Source organism: Cavia porcellus, unplaced genomic scaffold (assembly GCF_034190915.1).
Source record: "Cavia porcellus strain 051 isolate PalLab524CR breed Dunkin Hartley unplaced genomic scaffold, mCavPor4.1 scaffold_40, whole genome shotgun sequence".
Classification (NCBI taxonomy): Eukaryota; Metazoa; Chordata; class Mammalia; order Rodentia; family Caviidae; genus Cavia; species Cavia porcellus.
In genome coordinates, this window is record NW_026947523.1 from 5,680,110 (window position 1) to 5,701,217 (window position 21,108).

Sequence of the window (21,108 nt, forward strand, 5' to 3'; positions counted from 1 at the left end):
AGGCAAGAGGTAGGCACCCTGGGTTGGATCCTGGGACTTTGGGTAACTCAGGTAGTCCTGTGGGTCTCAGTTTATTTATCTGCAAAATGGTTGAACCAAAGGATTCTAGCTTTGCTCCTGGTTCAGTTGTTCTGGCCTTTGTGGTGCTGGCCTTGGTCCTCACAGTGCTATTCTAGAAATGAGGCTTGGTGCTACTGGAACCCATCCGTTTAGCCACCATGCTCTCTGGAACCTGGGCTCCCAAATGGAGGCAACAGAGTCCTTCCACCCGAGCGTGCTTGGGATTTGCTGCGTTGGATGCCAGCTTTGCCTTTGGGATGGGATGTCCCTCTGTTCGACCCATGCATTTGCTCCTTTGCCACTTCCCAGCCTCCAGGGCGCTCACCTCCTCCAGGAAGCCTCTCCTAAGGTCTCCCCACATAGCTAGAGCCCCTTGTACCTTTCTGCATCTTGTGCTCTTGTCTTGTGATCTGGTCTCACTCATGTTGGGGTATTAGAGAAGTTTTCATTTGTTTTTTGAGACAGGGCTTTGCTATGCAGTTCAGGCTGGCCTTGACTTCACTATGTAGCCCAGGCTGGGCTTGAACTCACAATGATTCTCCTGCCTCAGCCTTCCTCTGGAGTGCTGGGATCATAGATATGCACCGCCACTCCTGGCCTTTGAGAAGTTATTGTCTATTTGTTCATGTGGAACTGAATGGAATCAACATTTATTGTATAGATTCCGGCCCGTGCTGGTAGGCACGGGAAGCTGTGGCGTGGCACAGGCAGCAGTGCAGTGCGTGCTCCTCTGACGCTCACTTCCTTCGCCTGCCCACTCCATTGCTTATCTGGTTCTGTTTGCTGTGGCACCGTGTACATACCGGTCAGATAAAGTAATAATGATGGCAGCAAACTCAGCTCTGCCTCCTGCCAAGTGTGTGTGCCCCGCTCTAAGCATTTTATACCCTCACGTCCTCTTCCAGTGGTGCTCTAAGGTAGGGGCTGTTCTTACTCCCATTTCACAGGTGTGGCATGTGTGGTTCAGAGAAGTTACTGCTTCAGGTCACATGGAAAGGAAGTGGTAAAGTCAGGATTTAAATACAGGACAGTCTGATGCAGGTACCTGCCAAAGTGAATTAAAATTCTCCAATCCAAGCTGGGGTGGTGTGGTACATGTCTATAATCCAGCCCTTGGGAGGTTGAGACAGGAGGATCACAAGTTTGAGGTCGGCTTGGACTACATCGTGAGACTTCATCTGAAAAAAAAAAAAAAAGCTTCTAATCCACTGTTTCCTCTGCCTTTTCCTGAATGTGAAGGACAAAATGCCCCCGTATCTTTGATCCGTCCTGATGCCCCACTACAGGGAGGCAGGCAGCTGGACAGGCAGGTGTGGCTCTGCTGGGGTTGGTGAGGATCTGTGTGCCGAGACCCCCCTGAGGGGCACTGCTGCAGTTGCCACCAATGTCACAGCAAGCGAAGTGGACTCGGCTAAGTGGCTTGTCTGTCTGTGGCCCCAGAGCCAGTTGGGGAGCCAGGATTTGCACCCAAGCCGTTGCACCTCACAGCTCCAGCTTTTTACTACCTTCTGGGATGCTGGCGGGATGGGAGACAAACACGGAAAGTGGCATCTAACTTGGGCCAGGCTTTTTGGACGTCTGAGTTGAGACCCTCAGGTACCAAGGGGAAGGGTGGTAGTGGGGAGCGGTGAAAGCATCCAGGCAGAGGGTGCAGGCAAGAGAGTGTACGGGTGGGTCCGAGAACAGTGTGAAGGTGTCTCTGTCTTCTCCCGCACACTTGCAAGCACTTCTTCTCTGAGGGAAGTCAGTTACCGGGCGGGGTTTACTGCTGAGTGCTTGGGGTGGATTCTGCACCACAGTCGGAGACCCAGTGACTGAGGAGGGAATATTAATATTAGCTCCAGGATTCTGGAGAGCTGAGGAGGGATTCAAGTACTTTGCAGATACTGGGAACGGCTTGGCATGCTGACGTGGGAAGGAGGAACTGCCTTCAGACTGGCACTTAGTAGGCCCTCACTAATGCCAGGTATGGAGACTCAGGCAGGCATGTGCAAGTCTGCAGTGGCCAGTGGTCAGCAGCGCAGGTGCCCTGTGGCACCAGGGCAGGTGCAGGGTGCTGCTGAGGGCTGAAGCCAGTGTGGCAGGATGAACTCTGGTGTGTCTTTCCCCTCTGGACAGGGCTAGATTTCAGGGGTTGTGTGAAGAGGAGGTGGGCACTAGACAGGAGATGGCATGAGCAGCTGTGGAGCAGGAGGTTCATGCCAAGGTCACTGCAGAGCCATGGCCCCGAGTCTGGTTCTGGACACATGGTTCCCTATTTGGTCCCAGCACTCCCTGGGCCTTGGTTTGCCCTTCTGCTCAGAGGGCATTGTTGCCAACCTCTCAGGCACTGGCGTGGCTAAGAGAGGAGTGTGAAGTGCCAGGTGCTGGAGCACACAGAGTAGGTACCCAGCCCCTTAGAGCTAGGGCTGCTACCAGGCGCTGAGTGGCAGAGCCAGACCAAAGCCAGGCCTCCACTGTTACCTCCTGGAGATGGGGTTTGGGATATGGGGCAGTTGGAACTGACCCCCTTTGTTGGGGGTCACCTGGGTCAAGTAACCAGATGCATGGCCTCACTGCAGTGACCCAGCTGGCCCTTTAGCCTCCGGGCTGCTTGGTTGGCCCTAAGCAGCCCTTCCCCACCCAGATTGGCTCTCCTGCCCTTCAATCTGGCTCATGTTCTGCTGTGAAGCCTTGGGGCGCCCTTGCACATAGTAGGTGCTCTCTGAGCCGTCACGCCCACCTTTACCCTGAGACCTCCAAAGCACAGCGGTGATTGGAGAGTCTCCCCTGTGGTGGGCATTCACTCCTTTTAAACCATCCGCTCTGGGGCCAATTATAAATAGGCACAGAATCACCCCTATCTATGGAGATAAAACGCACTCTTCTCTAGAGATGCGTCTCCCGCCCCCTCCCCTCCCCCACTGGCATGGCTCTCCTCACAGTCGAGGTTGATGGAGGGATCCAGCTCCCCCCTTCATCCATCCCTCCCTCCTCCCTGCTGCTCCTCCATCTCCACCCTGCAGAGGTGAGATCTGGCAGGGGCTGTGATGTCAGAGGCTCAGCTGATGTCACCGCCCCAGCCCTGTGACTTCACTTGCCGGCTTGGGCAGGAGGAGCTGCGAGGAGGCTGAGACTGTGGGAAGAGAAACTGTCCCTTCCCTTTTGCTCCTCTGTTTTCCCCTTTCCCCTCCACCCTAGCCTCAGCTGGGGAGTTGTTTTCTTCCGGGTTAGCAGGCCATCTGGGGCCCGGGGCAAGTGCCAGGGGAGGATGCCGCCGCAAAGGTAAGTCATGTGGTGCATCTGCCCCCACCCCGTACCGGTCGCGAAAGTTTGCTCTGGCGTGAGAGGTGTGTGCCTGCTGGGAGATCCACAGTGCGCGCCACCCTGGCCCTGGGCTCCCCCCTGGGGAGGGGGGCAGGCAGGGGCCAGCTGGGCCAGGGCCGGGCCAGGCAGGGGCCTCCCAGGCGGCCTTCACTGCCTTGTCCCCATCAAAAGGCCGCAGCTGCTCGAGTGGCGGCTGCAGCTTTGAAACTGCCATAAAGAGCGATGGAGGGAGGGGAGCGATGGAGGGAGGGGAGCGCGGGGGAATGCTCGGAGCCACAGAGCAGTGCCCAGGAGGGCGGGCGGCAGGGCAGGGAGGGGTGAGGGGCTGCTCTGGGAGCACGGAGGGCTGGAGGGCCGCCAGCCGCAGGGGTGTGAAGGGCAAGGTCCCGGGTCAGCCCCAGGGGCTGAGTCCCTGTCCCCGTCCCTGTCCCCATCTCTGTCTCCTCCCTAGACAGCCATAACGGCCAGGACCCCAGGGGTGAGGTGCAGAGGCTTAAAGGAGGTGGGGGCTGCCTTCTTCCTCTCACCCCCCATTATTTCCAGACATACTCTTCCACCTCCAGCAGGCCATTTGTCAGCAGTGATGCGGGACAAAGGAGGGGGCAGTGGGTGGTCCTCTGCCAGTTGGACGATGGGCACGGAGCACAGGCCGAAGAGAAACGCCAATAATTAAGAAGCAGAGTAAGGGTTTTGCTCATGCAGGCTGTCGAGGGAGCCGTCATTTTGTGTGAGAGAGAGAGTGTGTGTGTGTGTGTGTGTGTGTGTGTGTGTGTGTGTGTGTGTGGTGGGAGGAGGAAGAGAGAGGAGAGAATGACAGGAGAAGGATTATGACATTGTGTTGTCTCTGTTTGTGGTAAATGCAAATCTGGCACCAGTGGTTTCCTGGAAAAGCAGCAGCGAGTAACTCAGGCCAAGGCCTTGGCCCAGACCCACTGAGGGAGCCCGTGCAGGGCGCTTTGGGGTTTTATTTGTTCCTCCTTTTTTTTTCTGCATGGCGTGCGCTTCTTCCATTTATCTCACAGTGAAGAGCTGGAGAGAGACAAGCCCGCATGGCGGGAGGAGCGGCCCCCTCCTGGCTGGCTTGCCAGTGGCTCCTCTTCCCCTCAGGAGCCCTGGGGCAACCCCAGCCATTGCCCCGTGCGCCTGCATGCTGCCCAGGTTTCCCTGTCCCCAGCCAGGGCCGCGGGTCCACTGGTTCTTAGCCCAATTCTCCAAAGGCTACTTCTGCCCACTGCTGCTTTGTAAGACTGTCTGGAGTCCAGACCTGTGGTCCGAGATGAGATGGGGCTTCTGAGACGGAAGGCCAGGGCTGGGCATGTCCCTACGGCAGTGCTAGCCTGACCAGAGAGGGGATGCTGGCAAAGTGTCAGAGGACTGTGACTCCTGATGGGTCCAACAGGGCAGGGCCAGAAAGCAGCCACAGCTCAAGGCCCTGGGCTGCTGAGGGTTCAGGCAGGTTCAGCGACAGGAACACAGGTGTCAAGTCTGTTCTGGAGCAGGTCTCTGGGGAGTACACAGGGCAACTCTGACCAGAACCAGGCTGTAGCTCAGGCCCAGTGCAAGAGCCCTGTACAGGTGGAGGGTAAGGGAAGGCTGTGGCCAGGGTCCAGCTTATCAAACTTTGGAGCTCAGGCTATGGCCCACATTCTCATCCATTTCTCCCAGTTGGTCCTGCCCCTGAAGCTCACTGCCCCTTCTTGTGCCTGGTCAGATCCTCTGGACTCAGTTTTTCCTCTAAGAAGCTGCCCCTACCCTTGGGGCAGGTCTGTCCCCGTTCTGGGCTTTAGGTGCACAGTGTGGTGGGCATCTGCAGTACAGGGCATTTTAAGGCATCCCCTCTGGCACCTGCTCAGAACGGAGCTTGGAGATTTGTGCCTGGAGCTCAAGGGAAGTGATCCAGGCTTGGCAACCCCCAAGGAAGTGGGGGCCCCCAGAACAGCCACCTCCCACCCCCAGCTTACACAGTGTGATGGGGTCTCACTTTGGACAAACTCACTCAGAGTGGGTTTCTCTGTGGAGGTTGCTGCTTGGGGTCAGGCCTGTAGCCATGCCTGTAGGGGGCCTCAACATGAGCTGGATGCCAGGGGTGGTGCACAGGTGGCAGCTGTTCATGTGCATAGCCTTAACCTTGGGCTCAGCCACCCTGATGGCCTACAGGGCTCCGGTGCCCTGTGGAGCTTTGCCAGGCAGACAAGGAGGTGTGGATAGGCTCTCCCCCAGGCCAATGTATTGGATCCATTACAGGCCCTGGGCCAGAGAACCACCTGGCCAGAGGTGCTGGGAACAGGCTGGAGCCACAGCCAGAGCCAGCTGGTCCTGTTGCCCACTATACCCTGTCCAGGCTCATGGAGCGCCTGCCCACTCAGAGCTGGTGCCCTCCTGGCACCCAGAGACAGGAGACCCTGAGAGATCTGGAGTGAGCCAGTCCTGAGATGTAGGCTACCCGGCTGCATGTGCTCGGGCAAGAGACTCAGCTCCAGTTTTAAAAGGCAGTGGGTGACTTGGGAGCAGTGATCCTTTCCTGCAGCCTCCTGGCGCAGTCTCTGCATGTAGCAAGTGCTCAGTTAATAGTGGGTGCCATGATGAGGTCCTGCAGGCAAGATAAAGTGTCCTGTCTGATACTCTTGTGAAATCTGACAGGGCAATTAAGAGAGGCTTCACAGAGAAGGTGGCTTTCGAAGGCCTTGAGCTAGTAGGAGTCTGCTAGGCTAAGGCAGGGAGGGAAGCAGAGCTGCCAGGGTAAGAGGCAGGGCAGGCAGAGGGCTGGAAGAAGAGGGTGGTTTCTTTGGTCAGGGAAGCCAGTTTTGGAGGAAGGTTCCACCTTAACATCTCAGTCACCACCAACTCACTTTCTGGATGTGTTTACATCTCTCAGTTCTTTGGATAGTTCTCTAGGACCCTGCAAAACCAGCCTCTTCTGCTCTTCCCAAGCCAGGCCTTTCGGGCTGCCTTGTGGCATTGGGACTCCCAGGTGGCCCTATACTTGAATTTAGGGGCTAACCTGCACCATTTTTTTTTTTTTTTACAGTGCTGGGGATTGAACCCAGGGCTGCATGTTGGATTTGCCTTCAGTTTGGAGCCCTCAGGACTCCTGGGACGTAGGACCAGCCCAGGCCATATTTATTCTGAGCTGGGGCCAAGGCTTTGGAGACAGCTGTTTGGAGGACCGTGAAAGGCCTGACTTAGGGGAGGCTTCCCATGGCAGCTTGTCCAGCCTGGACCCTGTGTCCTCTGGATACTGCTGGGGTGGTGAGGCCTCCACCTCATCCCCAACCAGAATGGTTTCCTGGGTCCAGTCCTTCGCTGTGTGGGCTGGAGCATGTCATCTGTCCTGTCCAAGTCTTGGTGTCCTGGAGTGATAGGAGCACTGCCGTCACAGCTGTGGTGAAAGTTACAGGAGCTAATTGACACAGGGAAGTCAGCCAGGAGTTTGGCTCCTGATAGGCACTTAGTAACTTTTAGCTTTGAGGGGAAAAAAAAAAGCCTAGTAAACTGGGTGTTGTGGTATGTGCTTGTAATCTCAGCATTCTGGTAGGCTGAGGCAGGATTTAAAGTTTGAGCCCAGCCTGGGCAACTTAGCCACTTAAGATCCTGTCTCAAAAAGGACCTAGGGAAATAGCTTGTTACAAAAGCTCTGTGTTCAATTCTCAGTTTAAAAAAAAAAAAAAAAAAAAAAAAAAGCCCAGTACAAGCTGGGTATGGTGCTACACAGTTGTAATCCCAGCACTTGGGAGGCAGAGACAGGAAAGTCACAAGTTCAAGACCTGCCTGAACTACAGTGAGACCGTGTCTCATAAAACAAAAACAAAAAGCCTAACAGAGGGAGGCTCAGTGCCTAACTGGTGTCTGTAGACGGATCATGCTGCCCCTGTGAGCTTCAGTTTCCCTAGATGTACAGTGGCGTGATGATCACTCCCGCCCAGACCTCTAAGCACTCACTGTGAGGTAGGCCGGCCCTGTCTGATCACCTATGCACTAGCTTATTAAATACTCTCCCTGCTCTGGGCTGCACGTGAGGGCAGTGTAGGGGCTGGGCACTGCCAACCTAAAGTGTTCAGGGGAAGAAGCCCCGAGATTTGCTGATTCCAAGAGGAGGCTAAGCCAGGGCTCTCTTCAGTGTGGCCAGTGAGTGGACAGTGAGTGACTAGAGTATGAGACCTGGGGGCCAGCGAGCCCCTCCCCACCTTTCAAATGAGCCTTGTGGGGCCAGACACCTATGCAGCTGAGCCACCCACGCTGTGGGGTTTTGGGCACACTCGTCACCTTCCTGGGCCTTTGGGTTCCCAATCTGTACAGTGGGGAGTTGGCTCTGCTTACCTCTCAAGTGCCCTGCTGCCCTGAGGGGTTGTTATTTTCCTGTTTCTGACTTTCTTGGATGGTTTCCAGGTGGGCTGTGACGTGGGTGGCCACAGCTGCCTATGGGCAGGGGAGGGGCCCCTTTTCCTGCCTGTCCTACAGAGCAGGGAGCCTTTGCGTTGCCCCTCCCACTTCCTCTAGCACTGTCCCTAGGTAGGGTGGGGCCCAGAGGCCCCAGGTGCACCCTTCCTGCCGCTGTGTGTATGTGTCTGTGTGTGTGTGTGTGTGTCCTGTACCAGGTGTGGGTGTCTGGGTGTATCCTCGGCTGGCTCTGAGGCTGACGGCCACCGAGGATCCCAGTGCCCCAACCGTTCCTGTGCCTCCCCCACTTAACCTACCTGGTGCTCCAGGCACTCACTGACCTCCTGAGCTTGTTGACTGGTGGCATGAATGACCCCACCTCTCAGGGTCCCGGAGCTGGAATAACCACAGCCTTTGGCGTGGGCGTCACTGATGGAACAGGTGCTGGATACAGCCCTCTGTGGTGGGCTGTGCTAAGGTCCTCGTTGCACAGATGAGAAAACTGAGCCTTCCAGTACTCAGGGACCTAGCCTGGGGGCAGTTTTATACCCCAGCGGCCAGCAGGAAGGAGCTGAGGCAGGGTTCATCCTAGGACCGCAGTCCTGGGGACTGCAGGACAGAAGCTAGGGACAAGGTTGTTACCCCTCAAGTTTGCCATTGCTCGTGCCCACCTGCACGACGCGGTGCTTGGGGGTGCTGAGGGCTCACGTCTTGTCTCTGCACCCCACTGGCTGTGTGATCTTAGGCTCCGAGTGTTTCCACGCCCGAGTTAAGGCAGGTGATGCTTGAGCACTGTGCTCAGCACACGTGAGCCACAGTTCACTGAGCGTTTACTGAGCACCTGCTGGATGCAGCACCAAGCCCAAGGAGCCTCCTCCTGCGCCCTGTGCTCAGCTGTCGGCTTGGGGCTGCACATGTGGATCTGAGGCGGAGGGGGAGCAGCCTCTGAGAACTGGTGTGTTGGCTCCCACTGCTGGCGTGACAGACATCCTGATGAAATATGTCAGTTTACAGGCTCTTTTTTTCTTTCTTTCTTTCTCTTTTGAGACACAGTCTTACTGTGTAGCCCAGCCAGCTTTGAACTCATGATCCTCCTGCTTCAGCCTCCCACGTGCTGGGATTACAGGGGTGCCACACTCCACTAACGTGCCTTAGATTTTTTTTTGGTTTTGGCAAGCCCTCTTCACAGAGGAAGCATACTTCGGTCAGGTGCTGGTCTTGACTTGGTCACAACTCACTAGGCATTTGTCCTTCCAGGCCCTGCGGGTTGACTGTGGGGACGCTTGAGTGAAATGTGCTTTGTGATCTTGAAAAGCACTTCACAGCGTGAAACCACTCAGCTGTTTTTCTGGTCATTCCCAAGATGACCAGGTGCAGGTCTGGTGTGGTGTCCCTGTGTGCTGACTTGGTGTAGACACCAATGCCGTGCCAGCTCTGCCCCCAAGGACTCTCGGAGTTGGGGCCTCCCTTTCCCTTGATCACTGTGACTTTCAGAGAACATGGGAAGCCCCTCGGGTGGGCAGCCTTGCCTCTTGGGGGAAATCTTTGAGAAAGTGGGTTGTCCTGTCCATTAGCTCAGTCCACAGAGGTCCGGGGACAGATCCTTATAGGGATGAAGCCAGATGACCAGAGGCCAGCCCTGCCCCTAAGGGCTCTGTCAGCTGGAAGGACTCGAGGACTCAGCCCAGGGGCAGTGACTACCTGATGCAGTGCCCAGGCTGCTCGTTGGCAGCCCGGCCACAGGCAGGATGGCACTGGCCCCTGTGCCTTGCCCACGACCCATGGCTCCTCCTTTCCCTTGCAGGAGGAGAAGCTCCAAAGCCTGCTGCACCCCTATACTAGCTTCTCCTAGCCTCCTTTCTGATTTTACAGTACTGAGAATTGAAACTATGGCCAAGCCTCAGCCCCATGACCTCACGCTTGCCAGGCAGGCTCTGTGCCGCTGAGCTATGTCTCTGGCCCTTCCCCAGCTCTTTTGATTAAAAATTTTTTTTTAGATAGAGTATTGCTAAAACCTCCCACTTTCCTGCCTCAGCCTCCCAGAGTGCTGGGATTGTAGATGTGGCCACCATGCCCAGCTTCCATTCATTTCTACTACATGGGTCTCCTTTTCCTTCCTGGAGATCTGCTTGCTCTCTCTTGCCTCAGGGCCTTTGCCCATGCAGTGCCTCTGCTTCTGCCTGGCGCTGTTTTCCAACTGCATCTATAGTCTCTGTGGCCCATGGCCACTATGGCCACGGGAACCCTTGAACTCAATGCCTAGCACAGGATGAAGGCTCAATTAATGTTTGTTGAATGAATAACTAAGAACAAAGATAGGGTTTTGTAGAGGAGGTGACATTTAAGTAAGACTTGAAGGAGGGTATAATTTCAGCCCGTCAGGGAGAGGAAAGGGCATTGCTCCCTTGGGGAGCAGGCAGGCACAGGACAGGAAAACAGCTTGCGCTGAGCAGATGAGGGTTTCACATTCCCAGAGGATAGGAATGAACACGAATTCCAAGGCCACTCAGCACCCATTGAAAACTTCAGAGCTGGGGAGGAGGGGTGGAGGTGGTAATAAGGAGGGTCAGAGCCCCTGGGGGGCTAGGAGGAGTTGGCTGCAGGGATTCCTTGGCCCAGGGAAAGGGGCTGCAGGCAAGGACTGGGGACAGATTGACAAAGGTGCTGGCTCCTACTGCCTTCTGTTCTCCAGCATCGTGCACGTGGTTCTGCCTTGAGAGCTCACATGGACTGCAGGCCAGTATCGAGGACCCTCACATGGGCCAGCTGCTTCTAAGCACAGCTGCCCTGGTGGCAGGTGGGGCCGCCACCTTTGAAGCACTGGAAGGAGACAGAGCAGAGGGACATGGCGGCGTCCAGCTCCAGCTCCAGCTGTATCCTGGTGCCTTTTAAGTGGTCCAGGAATTGCAACACTGAGGGACGAGCCCAGGGCAGGAGATGAGCAGAAACAACAGTTCCAGAAAGACGCAGCAGCTAAGGTCAAGAGCCAGGATCCCGGAGGAGCTGAGGGCAAATCCTGGGCCCACCGCTCAGCAGCTGAGCACTGCTGGGCACCTTCTCAGCAACTCCGGGCTGCAGCTGCTTTGGCTGGAAGAGTGGCTGCGCTGGCATGGTGAAGGTTAAGGTTAACTGACACATACAGAGCCCCAAGCACAGGGAGCACCGAGGCTGGGGGAGTAGCGGCCGTTAGCATTGCTGTGTGTGTGTTTTTTTCCTCTACGGTTTGAATTCTTAGTAGGTAGCTTGGGTTTCAGGCTTAAAAATGAAGAGCATGTCAACAAAACAGGATGGAACAAAGTCTTTTCCCAGCATGCCTCAGCATGTGGAACTGCCTTCCTGTGGAGCCCAGACAATGATGTGGCTAAAAGTCTTGAGCTTTCAAGCAGAAATAATCCCAATGGAAAGGAACCTCCTTATTGTTATCTCATGATAAAGCGATGCAGGGGCTGCCTTGCCCTGGTTCAGATTCCAGCTCAGACCTTCCCTCCTAGCTGCTCTGGACCTCAGTTTCCTTGCCTGCAAAATGAAGTCAGAACAATACTGGCCTCTTAGGTTTGTTGTGAGGATTAAATGAGTTAATGCAGGTGAAGTGCCTAAAGTGTGCTTTTGTCACCAGGACTATTAGATCAGCTCATCTTGACTTAACCCTTTGTGGTGCTCTAAGTGATTGAGTGGGTCCCAATCCAGCCCCGCCTCTTGTAGCTGTGTTTCTTGGGATAAATCTCAGCCTTTCTGTGCACCCATTTCCTGTTCTGTCCAATGAAGGTAACAATCCCTGCCTCGCCGGCTTATGGTGAGGAGTGCAGGACATAACCTACATAGGGGACCGGATTGCCAGGAGGCAGGCGATCACTTGACCTGTCTCCCATCCCAGTTTACAGATGAAGAAATTGAGACTGTGAGCTATTGGATGATTTGATGGAATCACAGGTGAGACTGAGCTGGTCCTGGCTCAGTGACCTGTGCTGGCAGTAGGACCCCATTGGTTGCCTGGGGGAGTGTCCAGGTGGAGGGGTGGCCTCCCCAGTTTCTTGGCATCTGCTCACTCAGGTGTTCTCCCTGCCCACCTGCACAAACACAAGTGAGCTGGCACAGGTGGCTCTGAGGTGGGCAGGCCAGCATCCTCAAGGCCTCCAGACTGCTTGGTCTCCAGGGCCTGTAAACATCACCGTGGGAGATGCTGGGGCTGCTGATGGTGATGCTGCTGTCCTCAGGTGTCCAGTTCCTACCCACCTGCAGGCTTTGGGACCCTCCTGCTGTGCACCCACCATCTATTTCCGTCTTAGCAGTGGTTGCTGAGTGCTGGGGTGTGTGGTCATTAGGAATGCAACTTCTGAAGGCCTGGATGCGAATCCCGGCTTGACCTCTCCACTTCGGAGAGCCCGTTCTATAAAATATGGTGTGTGACATCCCTACAGGTTGTCTCATATGTGAAGTAGGACAACAGAGGGAGATAGGCCCCATGCCTTGTTCATTGTGAGCTTGAGACCCTCGGGACTATGTCGCCAGCCATCATTAACATGTGATTTTTGTGAACTTGGTGTCCTCCCTTCCTTAGGATGCTAGACACAGGAGGGAGGCAGAAGTGCACAGTCTAGTGGGAGAGATAACCGTGTTCCCCAAGGGACCAGTGACCCCACAGCCTCCATCCTGGAGGGCAGAGCCGAGGGGCAAGCTGATGAGTGGAAGTCACCGTGAGACCCTGTGAGACAAACTCTGCATGCGCAAGGCCCTTCATGTCCCAGCCTCGTGGGCTCTGCAGCCTGACCTCTTTTCTCTGCACTGCTTACCATGGGCTGGGCACAGCAGCTGCCATACCCTCCATCTTGGTGTTCCCTTGCCTTCTGTTTGGGACTCCTACCCCAGCTTTTGAGTCTTCTCTGACCTTGCCAGGGAAGAATTGTTCTAAGGCCCCTCCTCCCTTCCAGTGCCTCCTAGGCACAGGACCTCCCATGAATGAGGCTACGTGTGCCCACAGAGTACCAGGCTGCCCCTGGTTTGCACTTTGCCTGGGGAAAGTGCCCGGCTTGGGACCAGCTCAAAAAGATGCTGCAGGGAGCTTTTGCTCTGGCAGCCAGACTCTTGTAAGTTGCCTCCTGGGAGACTGAAGGCAAGGCCCCCTGGGATGCCCGGCCTCCCTCTTGGTGTGCTAAAGTCATTCCCAGGTGGTTCCTCCTAGAGGAAGGAGGACAGGGCATGCTGGAGGATGAAGGTGAGGGCTGTGTGGGTGCCCAGGAGAGCCAGCCAGTGAGAGGAAGGACATCAGCCTGCCGCCGAAGGCACTGACACTCTGGCTCACTTCGCACAAGTCACTGATCTGCCGAGCAGGGCCAGGCTCCTCAATCAATCCGTGCTGACAGATGGTAGTGGAATCAGTGACCTAGAGGCAGAAGGCTCCATTTGTAATCCCGGAGTGGCCCAGGCGCCTGGAGGAGGGCAGAGGAGTTTGTAATAAAAGGAGTGACATAGGGTTTCCAAAAGCCATCTTTGAGCCAAGGAAGGAGGGAAAGGATTAATTTGGCTTCTGAAATTGATACACACTGATTCAGCTCCATAAGCATTTTTTTTTCTTTGAGTGGACTGGGTTAGGAGAAAGGGGGAAAAACAACAGCTGATCTGCTTTTCCCTCCAGACCAGAATATGTGAAAGGAAAAACAAGATCCATACATTTGAGACAAAGAAAGCGAATGAGATCAAAGAGGAAAAGGAAAGGGCTCCTAGTTACCCTACCTTGGCTGGCCAAGGTAGCACCCTAGGCAGTGATTTAACCTCTTGGAGCCTCAGGCGCTTGTGTGTCCCACCGTGTTCCCATCACAGAACTGTAACTAGTGTGGATCCTCCTGCCACTGTATCAGGTTATTAACACACCTTTCTTTAGATTCCTATCACAGCAATGTTGCCTTAATGAGGCAACATTATCCCTTTTTACAGCTAAAGAAACCAATATTCAGAGAGATGAAGTGATTTGTCCAAGGTCACAAAGCACAAGAGTTCCTCATATCTGCCTGTTAACATTCATGCCTGTTCTGCCTCAGATGGAACTGGCAGGGAGGTGACAGGTCATCAGTGGCTAAGTGGCCTGGCTGGTCTTGTGAGAGAGCTGGGGCAGTTTCCAGGTGGAGGTCTCCTGGCAGGTGCGGGGGGCTTCTGGGTTAGGCTGGTCTTAAGGAGGAGGAGGCACACAGGAGCCTGGACCCCAGGGTCTGCCTGGAATCTTTCCTGGCTGAATACGCTTCTGCTCAGGTCCCTCTCCTACTATGAGACAAAGTGAGCTGAGGAAGAAGGCAAGGAAGATAAGAATTACAGCCCAGGAGGCTGTGAGGAAGAAAGGTTTCCCTGTTCATGAACTCTCTCCAGAAGATGAGGGCGCCCCTAACACCCAGTCTTTAGGAAGCACCTCTAGATTCTCCTGGTTTTCTGAGGACAAACATGGTTTTGCTGAGAGTCCCTCAGAACACTTTGCCCTCTGCAGCCCTAACCCAGGCTGAAGCAGGCAATAGTCTTGGTACTTGAGAATACGAAAATGAAACAGTTACAGAACAATGGGAACAGCCAGCAGGCTGGGCCTGGTAGCCTGTTCAGCTCTGCCCTGGAAGAGCTTGGCACCCTGCCTGGCATGCAGGAGGTGTTGGGGAATCAATTCCCAGGAAGAGTCCTCACCTGCATTGGAGCCAGCCCCCACTTTCTGAGGTTGGACAGAAGCCAGAAATCACTGCCATTCCCCAACCTTATCCTTCTGCTAGGGGGCCCAGGACCCACTCCGGTCCTGCCTGGGATCCCCAGATCCTCCCTGGGGAGTGACTGGCAAGGCAAAGCATTAAGGTCTCTCACCTGGGGAAGAGTAAAAGGGAGGCCTGGGGAGCGGCATGCCTCCAAGGTGCTGAAATCTGGGCCCCAGGCCACACCTGACTCTCCGCAGCCTCCACCTGCTGCCCAAACTCTTTCACAGTCCCAGGTCACTTTCAAGTTGGGTTGCTGCAAGAGGAAGCCACACACTCCCCTAACATCTAGGACAGATGTGGGTCTAACTTAGAACTAGCAGTTTGCATTCACCTTAAGGACATCTAATCTAAATTCTTTCTCCGCCCTGCCACTGTACCAGTGGGCAACCACGACCCAAGGTGGGGAGAGAATTTGACCAGGTTACTGGGTGAGTGGAAGGCAGGATGCCAATGCTGCAAATACAGCCCACTCTGTGGCCTCACCGTGACTAGAGGGATCACATGGTACCCACATCTACACAGTGGTTGTTCTACAAGTGCAATTTTCTTAAGGCAAAAAAGTCAAGTCCTTCCTTTTGCTCTGAAAAAGGAAGGCTGGGGCAGGCTGACATCCTGGCACCGAAAATCTCCGTCAGTTCCGCACCAGGCATGGCAACTTCTCAGTTCCTCTGCAGGAGCGGGCAGTGGCATTTGTGGACCGTTTATTTCACACGTGGGTCAGGCAGGCTCTCTGGTTTATAGCGGAGGAAACTCAGGCTTAGTGGGCCCAACTTGTTCATCCAAAGACACCCAGACCCACCGGGCAGAGGCAGAGAGCGCGGAGGTGTGCGTGGTGGGCAGGGCTTGTCTGTCAAAGTGCAACCCTGGCTTTGGAGACGCCGGAAGCGCCAATAAATCCTGGCGAGAGACTGGGCCACCAACTCCCCAGAAAGTTGGTTTGCGGCCACCCCTAAGACGGGCCAAGAGGGTACAGGACCGGCGGGGAGCTGCGCCCCGCAGCCGCGGAGGGCACCAGGCGCGACCCCGACCGCCGCGTGCGCCCCCCGCAGCCCGGGCCCGGCGCGCGCGGGCCTCGACGCCGCCACACGCGGGTGGGCACGCGCGCGCCGCCCCGGCCCCGCCCCCGCCGCGCGCCCCGCCCCGCCCCGCCCCGCCGCGCGCCCGCCCGCGCGCCGCAGCCCGGAGCCTCCCCATTGGCCGCGCGCCGTCACCTGACTCTCTGTTATTTCCTGTGTGTTGGGAGAATGGAGAGAAAAAACCCCGAGTCGAGCGGCTTGCGGCCCCTGCGAGGCGGCCGCGGCCTCCGCCGGGGGAGTCCGCCCTGAGGCGCGCCTGACCGGGAGCGAGCGGGCGAGCGCGCGGGCCGGAGCGAGCCTCGAGGGGCCGCGGCCCGGGCCCGCCCCGCCGCCGGCCGGGGCGTCCGAGCTGGAGGTGGCAGAGCCACCCCCACCCCCACCCCGCGCACCGACGCCTGCCGCCGCTCCCTCCCTCCCCGCCCGCCCCCGGCGGAGGCCGCGGGCCGGGGCGGGGGCTCCCACAGGTAACCGCTGCTGGGCTGGGCCTGCCTGGGCCGGGCCGGGGAGGTGGGCCGGGCAGAGGTCCTGACCCGGCCAGACCTGGAGTGCGAAGCCTGCGGGGTCCGAGCCGAGCCGGAGTGCGGCGGGGACTGCAGGGAGCCGGGCCGGGACTGGGTTTAGGGCTGAGGGGTCCGGCCGGGTTCGGGCGCCAGTCCAGGCTGAGCTGCGGGGGGAGGAGATACCTGCACGGCGCGGCCTGAGAGTCAAGGAGGCCGTGCGAGCGGGTGACTCCCGGGGTGCAAGCCGCCTGGACTAGGGGACCTGGGCGCTCGTTGCGGGTGGAGGGCCGGGGGCAGGTGGGCGAGGAGAGCCGTGTCGGTCCGGTGCGCAGGCCCGCGGGAGGGACGGGGCCCGCTGATCGCCGCGTTAACACCTGAAGCCATGTGGACGCGGGCGCTCCTCGCCCGCTGGCGGCGGAGGGCAGGTACCGGCCGGCGGGGCCGGGACGCACTTCCTGTGTGGGGCTGTCTTCCCCTCCTGGGCCACTGGGAGCAGGGCGGCGTGCGTGATCGGGGGGGAGGGGGGGACGACGACTCTGAGCACCTCATCCGTTTTGGGGAGAAAGTGGTGGTTCGAGGAGAGTTGGGGATTGGACCAACCCGCGGCGGGAGGGGAGTGGAATTTAGTGAGTTGGGGGCGGGGAGTGGTGCGAAGCTGCAGTCGGTTTGTGGGTGGAGATAGTGGCACTTTGAGCCTGTTTGCTGTGTTCAGCCCTTTGGTTTGCCCTTAGGGGACAGATCAAAATTAGGATTTCACTCTTTTCTCTGCCCCACTCCGCCTTTAGATGACTGGTAAATGCTGTAAAATGGATGGAATTTTTGAACTATTATCTAACCGGCTGATCTTTAAATGATAATTGGACCCGTATGTTAACAGCCTTAGTGGAGAGTTTTATCAAACATCTTCCTTGGGGTGGCAGCTTGGTGGATGGGGAGACTGCATTTAATTCTGACCAGGAATCAACTTGCAGCTTTGCTACCAAATAAACTGTTGCCTTGGGCAAGTTACCTACCTTCTCAGTGCCCCAATTTCCTCATCTGTTAAATGACTGCAGGTCATTGCATGGGTTTGGGGCTGGGTTAGGTTTTGTGTTTTTTTTTTTTTTTTCTCCTATTTTATGCCTTCATCTTGACCATAAGCAGCTTTTCGGGGGCGGGGGGAATACAAGGTGAAAGAAGCAGCCTACCTTAGTTTCTAGCCTCTTGCTTCATCAGAGCATAAAACTTGTTCAGAGTTTATTTCCTCATCCCAGGTACGGTTTTATACTTCAGAACAGAAAACTTGCAGTATTCTAGCCTATGCTGAGTGTGCCGTGTGCATGCTGTGTGTGTGTGTGTGTGTGTGTGTGTGTGTGTGTGTGTAAAAGTTAACTACAGTGTTTCAGACAGTGACTACTTGGGAAATGTGGATAATGGGAGTTTGGGTTGGAGTCTGTGAGTCTTACCATACTCGAATTCAGGAGATCTTTTTTAAAGGGGGCATTTGGCTAGCTTTGGAATTTCCACCTTTGGTATTCTCTGAGTAGGGGTGAAGTGGAATTCTGTAAAATATTCTGTGAAACAGGCTAGTGGAATTAAGTGTCACCTCAGGGTGCACTAATTATTTACATCCCTGATTTATTCCTTAATGGTAGCAAGATGCCTCCGCACAGATGCTGAAGAACCCCAATTAGTTTTACTGATTTTATGGTTTGTGAGGGCTTTAAAGGCCATACTTTATCCCGGTAACTACTTCTGAATCAACCTCAGAATCTGGTCTTATTTATCTTAAATTTTTATTGATCCTTGAGGGACAAGTACCTAATGTGTAATATACATTCTTATTTATTCACTCTAAGACAGTCTCAATATGGATAGAGGCTGCGCTCATAATGTTGACTTTGGAGATGGATCAGTAGCTTCCTTGTTAATATCAAGCCTGTCACATAGGTGAACAGTTCTTTTTTTTTTTTTTTTTTTGTACCAGGATCGAACTCACGACCTTGGGCTTGCCAGGCAGGTGCTTGCGCCACTGAGCTAGATCCCTAGCCCTGACATAGGTGAACAGTTTTAAACAGCTGCACAGATGATGTAAATTATTTCAGACCTTCCAAAATAAATATTCTGTTAGGGCTTGAATTATGGCCCCATGTTAAGTATGGGATTTTAAAAACCTTTGTTACCCAAATTGTAAGCACACTCACATGTGCTTTTTTAATTTATGAACAAAAATGATAAAACTTACTCTGCTGAGGTAATTTGTATATGTACATATGAGAACCTTGCTAAATTGGCAATATGTTAGGGTACTTGGCTTTTAGGTTTTATAACCTTTTAGCATAAACTTAATTCTCTGAAATGAAATGAAGTATAGAAATGATCATATCTGTTCTGACCAAAAAATTAGAATTGCACTGTTGGTAAATTCAGTCTTCTCATTATTTGGATAGGAAAGGATGCAGACAAGCCCTTATGCTAGACTCTGTCCAAGGTATTTTGTATTAACATTCTCCATCTTGCATGCCTGGGAGGTTGATCGTTTTTTCTTTTTCTTGGAGGTCATAGAGGATCAGGGCTTGGATGTAAACCTCCTAACCCTTCTCTCCTTGGCTTTGAAGCCCATGCCTGTCTGTCACTGCTCACTGGCTGCTCAGGGCATAGATCAGGTAGTGGTGGGTCTAACTCTGGAATCCACATCTTCCTGCTGAGCCCTACCCATCTCTACTTTTCATGTGATACTTGAGATTGAACCCAGGGACTCACATGTGCTGGACAAGCACTCTAGCACTTAGCTACATCCCCAGCCCTTTGAAGGTGAAACCGTTTCACTAAATTGCCTACTAGGCCTTGAGTTGGGGATCCTCCAGCCTTCGCCACCAGGAGGGACTGGGATTGCCGGTGTGTACTGCTGTACCTGACTCTACTTTTAGAATTTTTTTTTCTTTTCCTTTTTTGCCTTGCCTGGCTGGGATTGAACCTAGGGTTGGCATGCTGAGCAAGTGCTCTGCTACTGAGCTACATCCTCATTTCTTTTGCTTGATTTGGGTATAGTCTGCTGCTAAGTTGCTCTCACTGGCCTTGAACTTGTAAGCCTCCTCCTTCAGCCTCCAAAATAGCTGGGGTTATAGTTATACATGCCTGTGTGCCAAGTCTTGTCATTTCTTTTGAGACTGGGTTACCCTAGGTTTACCAGGTGGGTTACCCTAGGTTTACCAGGTGGAGCTTGTCCTGCGTCAGCTCCTAGAGTTCTGGGATTTTAGGCATGTGCCAACACACCTGACTTTTTTTTTAAGCTGTGATGAACTTGTAGACGAGCTGGGTGAGGCATTGGAAGTATATTTGTTTGTTTTTTAATCAGTATATGTTTGCAGTACATGATTACATTTGCCATGGGAAGTTAGTACGAGTACGTACCACATCTTCATTATTTTTACATCCCGTTGGAAGCACGGTTTTCGTTACTGCTTATTGTACTTTTGTAACCCCTGGAAGTTTCCTCAACTTTCACTTTGCCCTTACTTGGCTAATTTTGCCAGCATCCTGAGATTTAATCTATTACAGTTTTTTTTTTTTTTTTTTTTAAATCTAATTGTGTTATTCTGTCTGGAACTGATAATTTTTTATATTAGCTCAGGGAGTGATAATATGTAAAAGGCTGTCTTTTGTCCTCTCTGTGTTATGGGTTTGCAGTGCACGGGAACTATATTAAACAGTGACTGCTTCTCACTTTGACCAGGAGAGACTCAAACCATGTTTACAAAAGAGCCCTTTCCCAGAGTGCCTTAAGCATCCTTCCTCTTGGCACTTTAGTGATCATTAGATCTTTCTGGGGCTTCCAGCTCTGTTTTAGTTATTTTCTTTTTGTGGTATCTAAAAAGTAACAAAAGTAACAAAGCCAAACAATAAAATCCTATTTATATTGGAGTAAGTAGCACATCAAAGTTATATGTTTGAAATATATTGAAGTCTGGGTTTTCATAATAGACTATAATCTGGTCATACTGCACTTAGATTAGATAATTCTTTATTAGTTAGACCTTTTTAATGAGACAGGTTGCCCACAGGCTGATGTGGAAGTGTTCAAGAACTTCTACCCTTTCTTAAGGAATGCCTACACACGCATACTACAATAAGAAGATTTCTCCTAGCAGGCACTATGTAGTTTAGTCTGGCTTTAAACTCACTATGTAGCCTAGGCTAACCTTGAAATTGCAGTGACCCTCCTGCCTCAGCTTCCTGGGTACTAGGATTACAGGTATGTGCCAGCAAACCCAGCTAATGGTTAGGCTCTTAAAAGTCACCATCCCCGCACTGACCCCGATTGGGGATGGGGCCCAGGGCCTTGCAGTGCAAGGCAGGTGTTCTACCATTGAGCTACATCTCCAGCCCTCTTGAGAGTCGTTTAATGCCCATGATGTCTGCAGTGTATATAAGTGAAAAGATCCTCTTGGTGACAGATGCAATCAGAACTTTCTGATTAGAGCCGTGCTTCCTTTGCAGACAATACACATGACGCAGCAGGAAGATCTACTGAATAACTTGAGTTGTTGGTGTATCTTGGCTTGTTACCTGATGCTTTGTGTTGAATTAAGAAACAGAAAACATTAGCTGCTAGAAAAAACCTCCTTATTGTAGTACACATGTGTAAGGGTTCTGGAGTAAAGGTGAAAGTTCTTGAACACTTCCACATCAGCCACATCAGGTGGGCAAATGGTTTTCATGTTTGAATATCACATCCCTGAGTCTGGAGTCAAGTCCTACTGTGTATATGTTCTGCTTTTCATCATCCCGTGTTTGTAGACACTGCTCTTAAGTTCAGGAGGTGCAGTGGTGGGCAAGACACCTGCTCTGAGACACACCGCACGCAGGTGGTAATAGTAGCTGTGCAGAGATGACCAAACAGTGGGCTAGTGACGTGGAGCACTGCTTGAGTGATCTCAAAGACATAGGTGTTCTGATTCCTTTTTTGCCAGCAGGGTAGTTGAGTTTGACCTCTGGGATACATGAAAATAGTGTTAAAGTAAGTACTTTGCTTTAGCCCACAATGTTCCCTCAAACTGGAGAAGTTGTGCCACCACGCTTGTCTGG

General features: G+C 53.7%; 1 protein-coding gene across 4 annotated transcripts in view; it reads left to right on the forward strand.

The window, feature by feature from the left end:
* Tcf20 (transcription factor 20) overlaps positions 1-21,108 on the forward strand; it is a 167,246-nt gene that overhangs the window by 64,031 nt on the left and 82,107 nt on the right. The window contains exon 1 of one of the 4 annotated variants that reach the window (XM_023565365.2): positions 3,152-3,324. The exons of 2 other annotated variants lie outside the window; for them this stretch is intronic. The gene's annotated coding sequence lies outside the window, so the exon portion shown is untranslated. Of the gene's footprint in view, positions 1-3,151; positions 3,325-15,875; positions 16,006-21,108 lie in introns of those variants that run through there. One more of the 4 variants, XM_013153073.3, reaches the window with a different exon arrangement.